The sequence below is a fragment of the Garra rufa genome, chromosome 5 (genome assembly GCF_049309525.1).
Source record: "Garra rufa chromosome 5, GarRuf1.0, whole genome shotgun sequence".
Classification (NCBI taxonomy): Eukaryota; Metazoa; Chordata; class Actinopteri; order Cypriniformes; family Cyprinidae; genus Garra; species Garra rufa.
Window position 1 is genome coordinate 39,183,417 of NC_133365.1, and position 11,693 is coordinate 39,195,109.

Consider the following 11,693-nt stretch of genomic DNA (forward strand, 5'->3'; position numbering starts at 1 on the left):
AGAATGCACATCAGATGCTGAAAGTCAGTTTTTACTTTCACTTTAACATATTGATCAGTTTCCACGTTGCTTGTGTGATATCCATTGGCTCACCTCCATGGTTTAAAACATAAATATTAATAAAAATACAGTATATAGAAAAGACATATCTTTAAAATATTGCGACGTAACACCAACGTAAAGCCATTGTTTTTCTCTCACTGAAAGCTACATCTGTCTGCACGCAATGCGCCGATCTCTGCTCTCATCGCTGCAGACACACCCCCTCTTGAAATTTCGGCATTACAAGTTTTGCAAATCGCTAACCCTGGGTCTTTACGTTCACACCGCAGATGTGTTGCTTCAGACAAGCACGTGCAAGCTGTGGTTTCTGTTTGCCTCAACATACGTGTTCCCAGCGCTTTGTACGCGCACACTCACCGGTATTGGGGTATATGAAAAATGAATATCATTTAAAAAAAAACAAAAAAAAACACCGGTATTCGGTATGAAAAGGTATACCGCCCAGCCCTACTAGCAGGCACAAGAAACTGTATCTCATCTAATGACATTTTCTCCAGTGGAACTAATAGGCTACCGTACCTAAGCTAGGGTTGCAAAGGTTTCAGGAAATGTAATTTATTATGGTTTGCGGGCATACATCATCCAGTCCTTCACTAAAACTCTAGATGATTACATGTTATTAGTTTTGCAATGTAGTTCTGTAGAGTTTTAGCAATATTTCTGTTTTGTTTGGTTGTTTTTTTCCGTGTTCTTTTTGGAAGTGATGGACGTCATCATATCCCCTTTTTATTCAGTACAGTATGAATCCATGCTGAGCACATGGTTAAGCACAATTTTCTCTTTGTTGTGTTGACTGTCCTGTGGTGCTGAAATTACAGTGTAATGTAGAATATTAAAAGAGGCTGGGGGCCGCATGTGTATCGGACCATATAATTCAGTGGAAGTGCAATCATACGCCATGCCCGAAGCTCAATTTTGAAGCTGATGGCAAGCAATCTAAGCAAGGAAGACAGGAGGCTTGGCTTGTAATCTATGGCTCATATTGAACTCGGCCTGACCACCAGCATGGCAGTTCAAAGATACATTTACATTTTATAGCATTCATGATTGATGTATAATGGCTATTACTAGAGTTGTGTGTGTGTGGACAATCTGAGATAAAGAGTGGCCCAAAGCCCTGATAGATTGAGAAAAATCACTAAAATGTGTAAATGTGGACTGAGAGACAAAAATCTAGAGAAACTATTTTTTATTTTATTTTTTGTAAATCAAATTGGACTAATGGATGAATGTATTCCAGGTTAGTAATCCAGATATCATTATATTCAATTACAGTCCATGCTGTTTTGATACCCAGCACTTCTATTATCCAAATGAGCATGGAGAAAATCTTTGGATTAGGAACAGTGTGACTACTATATTCCTGTAGAATAGATGACCATTAAATCAAACAACAGATTAAAGGAAGGAATCCCCAAAAATGAAAACTCTGTCATTAATTACTCACCCTCAGGTCGTTCCAAACCTGTAAAACCTTTGTTCATTTTCAGAACACATATTAAGATATTTTTGATGAAATCCAAGAGCTTTCTGACCCTCCATAGATGGCAAGGGTACTATCACGTTCAAGGCCCAAATGTTTGCCCAAATCTTTGGTTCAACTGTCGCATATGTGGGATGATGCTGGCACCTAGGGTGTCACAAAGGAGAAGATTTGTTAAATAAAGTCATTATTTTTGTTTTCTGCACAAAGTATTCTTGTAGCTTTGTAAAATTAAGGTTGAACCACTGTTTTAACAATGTCCTATGTTTATGTGCCTTGACCATGGCAGTACCCTTGCCATCTATGGAGAGTCAGTTCATTAAAAATATCTTAATTTGTGTTTCAATAATGAACAAAGGTCTTACGGGTTTGGAACAACATGAGGGTAAGTAACTAAATGGTTAGGTCACCCAAAAAATTCAAATTAGCCCATTATTTACTCACTATCAAGGCATCCTATAGGTGTATAGAACTGTATGATTTCAGATGAATCCAATCAGAGTTAGAAGAGCAAGCAACCATAACTTTTTAGAAGTAGGGAGTCGGTGAAAAATCAACACTCCCGGATAAGTTTGCAAACGTAACTGTAACCCCCGTTAGACGACTGGAACAGAAGGTTTACTCATAAAGGAAAAGGAAAAACAATCATTCACCAGAATTTAAATGATTGTTGTAGGACACTACAAGTTAATTAAGATCCAATCAGAAGACAAGATTTCGTGAGAGGCAAGGCACACACACACACACACACACACACATATGTTTTAAATGCGCTTATTTATATAAAATAAAGATGTTTGTTTTGTTTGGGAGGGAAATTTGGCAGGATACACAGATTGAATGTGTCAATGACACTACATGAAGGGCAAAAGTAAACCAAAATAAATACAAATTCAAATACACATATCAATCAGCTTCGAATCTGACTTCCAAACAAATAAATTACCCAATATGAACCAAAATTAAAACCCTAAACACAGAAAATTATTTTCTTCCAAATTAAATTAAACTGGACTCAAATGTTCAATTGTAGGTTCAATCTCCTCAATCTCTCTTTTCCTCTTACATGCACAACTTAATACATACTCAAGTTCAGTGAGTACAAAGAAATAACTCAAATGTCAAAAAAAAGTGTAAATTCCTGCTGTAACACTTATTTATACAAAATAAAGTTGCATAAATACAACTGAATATGCAACTGTACTGAATATCAATTCAGCAGCAATAATGCTGAAGATGAACAGTTCAAAAGTGAAGTGTCAGTCCAATTAACAACAAATTATATTCTGTCCTCAGTTCCTTATAATCAATGATCCAGCGTTCAAAACAAAGAAAATTAAAATTAAATTGTTAGATACTTCAAACCTTCAACAATCCAGTGAAATATGTTCGTTGGAGGCAACGCAATACAGATGTCCACAGAGACAAAAGAAAGACGTTTCTGGTCGATTTACGGTTGGCTCGCCATCTTCACTCGGTGCACGATTGCAATGTTCATATCAGTGCAGTCCACGAATAGAAAGATCCAGATCCTAGACTCTAAGAAAACAAACTGGCCTGTGTACACACACAGAACGATATACAAAATCAGCCCATATTTCACATACATTTTGCTCAACTATACACATTCTTTAACACACTGTACATACATTTCTATAACAATGTATACATTCACTGAAAGTTTTTCCTTTCCAAGCACATCAATACACCATTTAATCACCACAACATTTATACTGAAATCTTAACTCACCGATTCCCTTGTGTATTAATGATATTTCTTATTTTTCTTTCAGGTTTCCACCGGATGACGCAACGATGGCCCACTCCATCGGACCTCAGCGCGACAGCGGTCACACGGATCACAAGATACAAGTAAGTCCTTCCAACTATTTAAACTTCTCAACAAAATATGTGCAAGATAACTTGCGCAGTTCGTTCTTTACAACGTATTTTTCTGATAAAATCCGATAAATCAAAACTTCACGCAACTTCTAACTCAAGCTTCTCTTCTCGTACTTTCTCTTCTGTCGGTTCCCTAATGGGCGGAGTCAGCTTTGCCTACTTATACTCGATTGGCTGCTCACCTGCGCAGCACAGACTAAGGGTTTAAAACGAAATAAAGTTTTAAAGTTTTTATCTACTCACTGTCCTGATACCACAAGTAACCCACATCCAAGGAGAAATAAATATTAAAATAAAGTTAAATAAATAAATGTATATATATACACACTATTTATCTTTTATCGCATTATTTCTACCTACATTCCCCAGTTATTTAGCCCAACCATATTCGCACACTGATTTAGACCACAAATGTTTTTGAGCCTGGGTTACATAACCAAACAGATCGCTTCCACACGTGCGTCTACTAAGCCAGAGCATGGTTGATGTGAACACACTCAGGACAGTGGGACATTGCGGTGGATCAGAGGTTAAAAATATTATATAAATACTGTTCAGTTTCTTGTTCTCTTTCATCATCTCGTGTTCGAGATCCACCTATGGGAAGGGCATCCGTACCTGACCTCTGCAGAAGCATCCAATTGCACCAAGTCTGGCTTGACAGACAGGAGCGCGTGCCCACTGGCAGGTAAGGGGCCGCCCCTTACCGAGCGCATAAAAACCCCTGCACGCGCTACCTTTTCTCAGTTGACATTCGCTTCTCGCGATCTCTGCGTAAACCAGCACGGTTGGATTGCATCTGCTCACTTGTGTCTTCAGGAGGACAAATCATCTGATCAGCCTCCGCCAGACGTGAGAGTCTGTTTTCAACCGACAGGTCAGTTCCTGTTGCTGCATCCTGAGCCGCCCACGCTCTCTCTCATTCACCTGCTCCCAGTTCTCGCCGCTATGTCGCTCTCCAAGTCGTCCTCTTCTGCCGGCGGTACTTTATCACGGGCCTGCCCGGCCGCGTGTGGAGCTCTAATAGCCGCCAAGGACACTCACCAGTTCTGTGTCGTTTGCTTGGGCCTCCAACACGCGCAAGAGGCTTTGGAGAACCCGGAGAACTGCAGCCATTGCCTCGCGCTGCCCAAGAAGCTTTTGCGGCGCCGTCTTAAAGTTTCCGCGACTCAGTGCGTCGAGCTCGACCTTTCGGACTCAGATGGTGGAGTCGGTGATGACGTTGCGCAACCGGGGAACTCCCGGGGTGCGACGTCTCTCAACTGGGCTGACCAGCCCAATCCTGCTTTCCCCGAAGAGGACATCTTCGCGGATATCCTCCCGCTGACCGACGAACCGGCCGGTTCCGGCGGCGACGACGATGACGCGGGCCTTCTCGGGATGTCAGAGGACGAGGAGGCCTTCCCGCCCTCCGGCTTTCCCCAGATGAACGCCCCTGCGCCTACACCTCAGTCTATCCTCCTGGACGTCTGTGAACGCGCGGCCGCGCGGCTCAAAATCGAGTGGCCGGCGCCACAGAGCGCTTCCGACCAGGAGCGGGATATTTATGACGGGAAGCTGCTGGGACTCCCTCCCGGCCCGAGAAAGCAATTTTTCCCCGTCCTCCCAGCGTGCGCGAAGCACATGAAGCACTACTGGGGCGATCCACTAAACCTCAAACACGGTCTCGCGGGCCTTGAGGTAAAAGATATGGCAACGCTCGGCATGGGTGATCCCCCTGTCATTGAGCCGTCGATTGCCAGACACCTTAGCCCTGTCCAGGGTGGGTTGCTCGCCCCTCCGAAACCGGTCTTGCCTAATAAAATGGACCGCTTTTCCGCCTCTGTCTACCAGGCCGCCTACAAGTCCTCGTCCCTGGCAGTCAGAGCTCTTAATGTCTCGTCTCTCCTCTCCGCTTACCAAGCGGAGCTTTTGGATGATTTGGGACATCAGATAGAAAAGGGACCCCCTTCCGCTTCCCTGTGGAAGGAGATCCGCACGGTAAACGACCTCGTCCTCCGTAATGCCCGTCAGTCTGTCCAAGCCTGCGGGCGTTCCATGGCGCTTTCGGTGGTAGGGGAGCGCGCACTCTGGCTCAATCTGTCGGGTCTCCCTGACAGCGAGAAGAGGCGCATCGCGGGCGCTCCAGTAGAGCCTGGCCAGGCTCTCTTTGGCCCCGCTGTCGCACTGATGCAACAGCGATGCGACGACAAAAAGAAAGAGGACGAGGCTTTTAAGCTATGCCTGCCCAGGAAGGCAGCGCCACGCCAGGCGCCCCCTGCGCGCTTGCCTATCCCCCCCGTCACGGGACGACAGTTCCAACAGGGGAAGGATAAGCCTCGCAACAGACCACCTCCGCGACAGGGTAACCCACCCTCCGCGAAGGCCTGGGGAAGACCAGCCCCTACCACGGCTGCTGCTGCCGCTGCAGCAGGAAAACCATCCCACCCCACCCATTCCGACACGAAACGGAAGCGGCCGGCCTGATGTTGGATCGATAAGGGCTCCGAGTCTACGTTCACGGGCCACAAGCCCGTCAGACTCGCTGTTTGCCCAAGGGACTCCGTCCAAAAGACGGAGAATCTCTCATGGAGGGCTCGACCAGCCCATGTGTTCTGCAGCTGTTGTGTGTCGTTGCCCCACGTTCGGGGGGCTCGTTGTGAGGAAAAGTACACAAGCAAACCTTATTCCCCTCACCCAAACAATAAAGGCTTCAGCCCATGTGTTCCCCAACACAAACATCACACAAAACACAAAGAACACTCTGATAGAAACGAATCAAATGAATTCGTTTCAGCGAGAGAACATCTCTCTGGTTCCCTGCACGCCGTCCCTAGTCTGTCCACTAGATGGCGCCATTGCATCACATATGAGCGAACCGGACGAATTGGCAGCCCAAAGCAACTCTCCGGTTTGTGTGGGGTCTCTAATGAATCATGTCGCAGCCTGGCGGTCAGTGTCAGCTCCCGAATGGGTGATTCATACAATAACGAAGGGGTACAGACTTCAGTTTGCCACAAGGCCCCCGCGTTTCAACGGAATTCTCTCTTCTCACACGGAAGAGAGCTCCGCTCACATTCTGAAAGACGAAATCTCCGCTCTTCTCGAGAAGGGGGCGGTGCAAGTGGTACCGCCACATTCAAGCAGTCAGGGGTTTTACTCCCGTTATTTCCTAGTCCCGAAGAAAGACGGTTCTCTCCGCCCTATTCTGGATCTCAGAGTGTTGAACAAACATCTCAGGAAATACATTTACATTTACATTTACATTTATTCATTTAGCCGACGCTTTTATCCAAAGCGACTTACAATTGGGAATACAACAAGTGATTCATCCTAAGGAGGCAGATCAACATAGGAAGTGTTCAAAAATACCATATATCAGGCGTTGTTAGAAGAGTGCAGGCTAGAAGGAGAAGATCAAGAAAGAGAGGAAAAACAGGCTAGAAGGGAGGATTTTTTTTTTATTTTTTTTTTTTTTTTTTTTTATTGAGTCAGATAGTGTCGAAAAAGATGGGTTTTCAGCAGTCGTTTGAAAGCTGTTAAGGAGTCTGCATTCCGGATAGGGGTGGGAAGATCATTCCACCAGGCAGGAACGTTGAACGAGAATGTTCTGGACAGTGATTTGATACCTCTCTGTGGTGGTACAATGAGGCGTCTTTCACTAGAGGATCTCAGTCTTCTGGAAGGAGTGTAGATGTGTAGTAGTGAATGGAGGTAGGCAGGTGATGATCCGGTGGCTGTCCTATAGGCCAGCATCAGTGTCTTGAATTTGATGCGTGCTGTAACCGGTAGCCAGTGCAGGGATATGAAGAGAGGTGTAACATGGGCCTTTTTGGGCTCGTTGAAGACCAGTCGTGCTGCTGCATTCTGAATCATTTGTAGAGGCTTGATTGTACATGCTGGAAGACCAGCTAAAAGAGCATTGCAGTAGTCCAGCCTGGAAATGACCAGGGCCTGGACGAGGAGTTGTGTAGCATGCTCTGTTAGGAAGGGCCTGATCTTTCTGATGTTGTACAATGCAAACCTGCAAGATCGAGCGGTCTTAGCTATGTGGTCTTTAAAAGTCAGTTGGTTGTCAAAGATAACACCCAGATTTCTGGCTGAAGTCGATGGGGTAATTGTTGATGAACCTAACTGGATGGAGAAGTCATGCTGTAGAGATGGAGTGGCAGGAAAGATAAGGAGTTCCGTCTTTGCTAGATTGAGCTGTAGATGGTGTTCCTTCATCCATGCAGAGATATCCGCTAGGCAACCTGAGATCCGTGCAGCTACCGATGGATCGTCTGGTTTGAAAGAAAGATAGAGCTGTGTGTCATCAGCATAGCAATGGTAGGAGAAGCCATGTGCCTGTATGATGGGGCCCAGAGATGTAGTGTATATGGAGAAGAGGAGAGGTCCAAGAACTGAACCCTGAGGAACCCCAGTGACCAGTTGATGAGTTTTGGATACCTCGCCTCCCCAGGCCACTCTGAAAGACCTACCAGAGAGGTAGGATTTGAACCAGCGAAGTGAAGTCCCTGTAATACCCAGCATTGAGAGGGTGGACAGGAGGATCTGGTGATTCACAGTGTCAAAAGCTGCAGAAATACAATTTCAGAATGCTGAATCACTCCTCTCTTTTAAGATCCGTAAATCACACTGCGTTTTTTACCGTGATCGATCTGAAAGATGCTTTTTTCCACATAAGCATCTATCCCCCACACAGAAAATTCCTTCGTTTCGCCTACCAAGGCGTTTGTTACGAATTCACAGTTCTTCCTTTTGGGCTCTCACTCAGCCCGAGGACGTTCTGTCTGTGTGTGGAGGCAGGACTCGCTCCGCTGAGAGCAGCGGGACTCAGAATCCTGACGTACTTAGACGATTGGCTGATCATAGCCAATTCGAGAGAGGAAGCGATACAAAACACAGCCCGTCTGCTCGCTCACATCACAGCGCTCGGCTTCAGAGTGAACGCGAGCAAGAGCAATCTCATTCCTACGCAGAATGTGGTATTTCTGGGGCTGGAGCTGAACTCTATCACAATGCGCGCGCGGCTCTCGCAACAGCGCACTCTGTCCCTCCTGAATTGCCTGTCGCTTTTCAGAGAGGGGGCGAGGATACAGTATCGCACATGTCTCAGGCTACAGGGTCTTATGGCCTCGGCTGTCCATGTCCTGCCTTTAGGCCTTCTGAGAATGAGGGCGTTCATGAAGTGGGTTTTATCTCTTCATCTCAGCCCTTTACGCGATCTCTGCCGCTCTGTATCGGTGACGCGCACATGCACTGCAGCGCTGCGCCACTGGAGGAATGTGGGGTTTTACGCTCATGGAACTCCCCTCGGGGCAATCATGATGCGCAAAGTGGTGACGACAGATGCCTCCTTAACAGGATGGGGTGCCACTCAGGAGGGCAGGACAGTGAACGGTGTGTGGCCAAACACACTTCACTCAGCCCACATAAATTATTTGGAGCTCCTCACTGTTTGGAAAGCTCTGACTCATTTTCTCCCCCGCCTGCAAGGGCATCACGTGCTGGTGCGTTGCGACAACACCACAGCCGTGGCTTATATCAACCGCCAAGGGGGGATGCGCTCTTCAAAGCTCCATGCTCTAGCTCACAGGCTGTTAATATGGAGCAGGCAACACTTCCTGTCGTTACGGGCGACTCATGTCCCAGGCGTTCTGAACAGAGGCGCAGACCTTCTATCGAGGGGGAACCCGCTCTATGGGGAATGGCGCCTCCACCCTCAGATAGTGGGGCAACTGTGGAAGAGGTTCGGTCAGGCGACCGTCGATCTCTTCGCCTCGCGCGAAAACGCCCAGTGCCCTATGTTCTTCTCGCTACGGGACGAGGACGCCCCCCTCGGCGTGGACGCACTGGCCTATCCATGGCCCAATGTGCTCCTCTACGCATTTCCTCCGCTATCGTTAATAGCGCCCACTCTGGCCAGGGTGAAGGAACAGAGCCTGACTCTCATTCTGATAGCACCCAGATGGCCCAAATCTCCATGGCTGGCACAGATAATTCCTCTTCTGTATGCACAGCCGTGGCCTCTCCCGCTACGCACGGACCTCCTGTCTCAGGCGAACGGGGAGATCTACCATCCCCACCCAGACAGGGTGGCTCTATGGGCTTGGCCCGTGAGAGGGCGAACTTAAACACATTGGGGCTCCCCCCACGTGTTGTCGCTACCATTCAGAATGCCAGAGCCTCCTCCACACGCTCCCTCTACAATTGTAAGTGGCGTGTGTTTGAGCAGTGGTGCGATGAGCGCCGGCTGATATCATATCAGTGCTCACTCACTGCTATTTTGAGCTTTTTGCAAGACCTTATCGATGGTGGAAGATCCTTTTCCACTATTAAGGTTTACTTGGCGGCTATCGCTGCATGTCATGTTGGGTTTGATGGCACGACGGTGGGGCAACACCCCCTCATTCGTAGATTTATGAAAGGTGCCCGCCGCTCCCTTCCAGTCACTAAAAGAGTGATTCCAGAATGGGACCTCTCCATGGTGCTGGAGGTCTTGTCTCAATATCCTTTTGAACCGCTGGGAGATATTTCTCTCAAGCTTCTGTCACTTAAGACAGCTCTGCTCCTGGCACTGGCATCTGCCAAGCGTGTCAGTGACTTGCATGCACTCTCAGTTCATTCCTCATGCACGAAATTCTCCATCAATGGAGATAAGGTCTTTCTAAGGCCTAACCCGGCCTTCATGCCAAAATGCTTCCCAGCATTCACGTGTGAGGTGATTCAGCTTTCCGCTTTTCATCCTCCTCCTTTCTCCTCTACAGAGGATAAGAGGCTAAACGCTTTGTGTCCTGTTCGTTCCTTACGGGTTTATATTGACAGAACCAGCGTTTTCAGGAGGAGCGACCAGCTCTTCATTTCTTGGGCCCCCCCAAACTCAGGGAATCCCATTTCTAAGCAACGCCTCTCTCATTGGCTTGTGGAAGCCATCTCCTTGGCATATGAATCTAAGGGAGTGCGTCCTCCAGAGGGCCTCAGAGCTCACTCCACTAGAGGCATGGCAGCCTCCTGGGCTCTGTTTAACGGGGTTTCCTTGCAGGACATTTGTGCCGCTGCAAGCTGGGCCTCACCACATACATTTGTCAGATACTACCGGCTGGATGTCACCCAGACCCCGGTAGCTCATTCTGTTTTAGGTGTGGGTTCTTCGTTGGGTTGCGCCCTCGGACCCTTAACACCTTAGGCTTGAGTGGTCCAACTCAGCTTATTCATGTTTCTAAGCAAGTCATCTGCCCCCCCCCCCACACACACACATCTTTATTATGTGTGCATATATTATTATTAATATATCAGCATGAGGTGTGTGGCCATATTATGTGCATGTTACCACTGTTCATTCTTGCACGGCTGGTATTCATGCTTATTATGGGGGTCTGATCCTTAGTGACGTGTCAAGCACCGCCTCTCCAGGTGACCGTCCTCTGGCTTACAGGGCCTCACTGTGAGTGTATTGGGCAACCGGGGAGCTGTCCATATCTCCCATAGGTGGATCTCGAACACGAGATGATGAAAGAGAACAATAGGTTACTGTCGTAACCCCGGTTCTCTGAAACATCGAGTGGAGAGATCCACCAAGTTTGCCCCGCTTGCCGCGAGAAGCGAATATGCTCACTGAGAAAAGGTAGCGCGTGCAGGGGTTTTTATGCGCTCGGTAAGGGGCGGCCCCTTACCTGCCAGTGGGCACGCGCTCCTGTCTGTCAAGCCAGACTTGGTGCAATTGGATGCTTCTGCAGAGGTCAGGTACGGATGCCCTTCCCATAGGTGGATCTCTCCACTCGATGTTTCAGAGAACCGGGGTTACGACAGTAACCTATTGTTTTGTGTGTTAAAACGAGCCGCAGGATTTAATTTGGTTTTGTCTGTTTTTTGACACTCAAAGCCATGGATTCTATTGACTGCCATTATATGACTAACAGACTGCCTGTAAACAAACGTTGGTTTCTGTAACACTAGCACATTTTTTACAGGCGCATGCATACGTCCTACGAAGTCCACCCAAGTGTTTATAACATATTAAATGTGGATACTATTCTTACAAAAATGCATCAATTCACTACAGGAGGCCTTTTTTCACCCCCTGGAGCGTGTGAGGCACTTTTTATTATGGATGTATACACTTTATTGGATTTCTTTTGGACTATTGAACAAAAACACCTGCCCACTGCTATTTATAAAGCTTGGAAGAGCCAGGATTTTTATATATATATATATATATATATATATATATATATATATATATATATATATATAACTCCAACTG

At 46.9% G+C, this 11,693-nt stretch overlaps 1 long non-coding RNA gene across 1 annotated transcript; it reads right to left on the reverse strand.

The window, feature by feature from the left end:
• Positions 1-2,306: 2,306 nt before the first annotated feature.
• On the reverse strand, positions 2,307-3,675 carry LOC141335906 (uncharacterized). Its single transcript, XR_012355645.1, has 2 exons — positions 3,297-3,675; positions 2,307-3,103 (listed from the first exon to the last, which is right to left on the reverse strand). It is a non-coding gene; the product is annotated as an uncharacterized lncRNA (long non-coding RNA).
• Between the last annotated feature and the right edge of the window lie 8,018 nt (positions 3,676-11,693).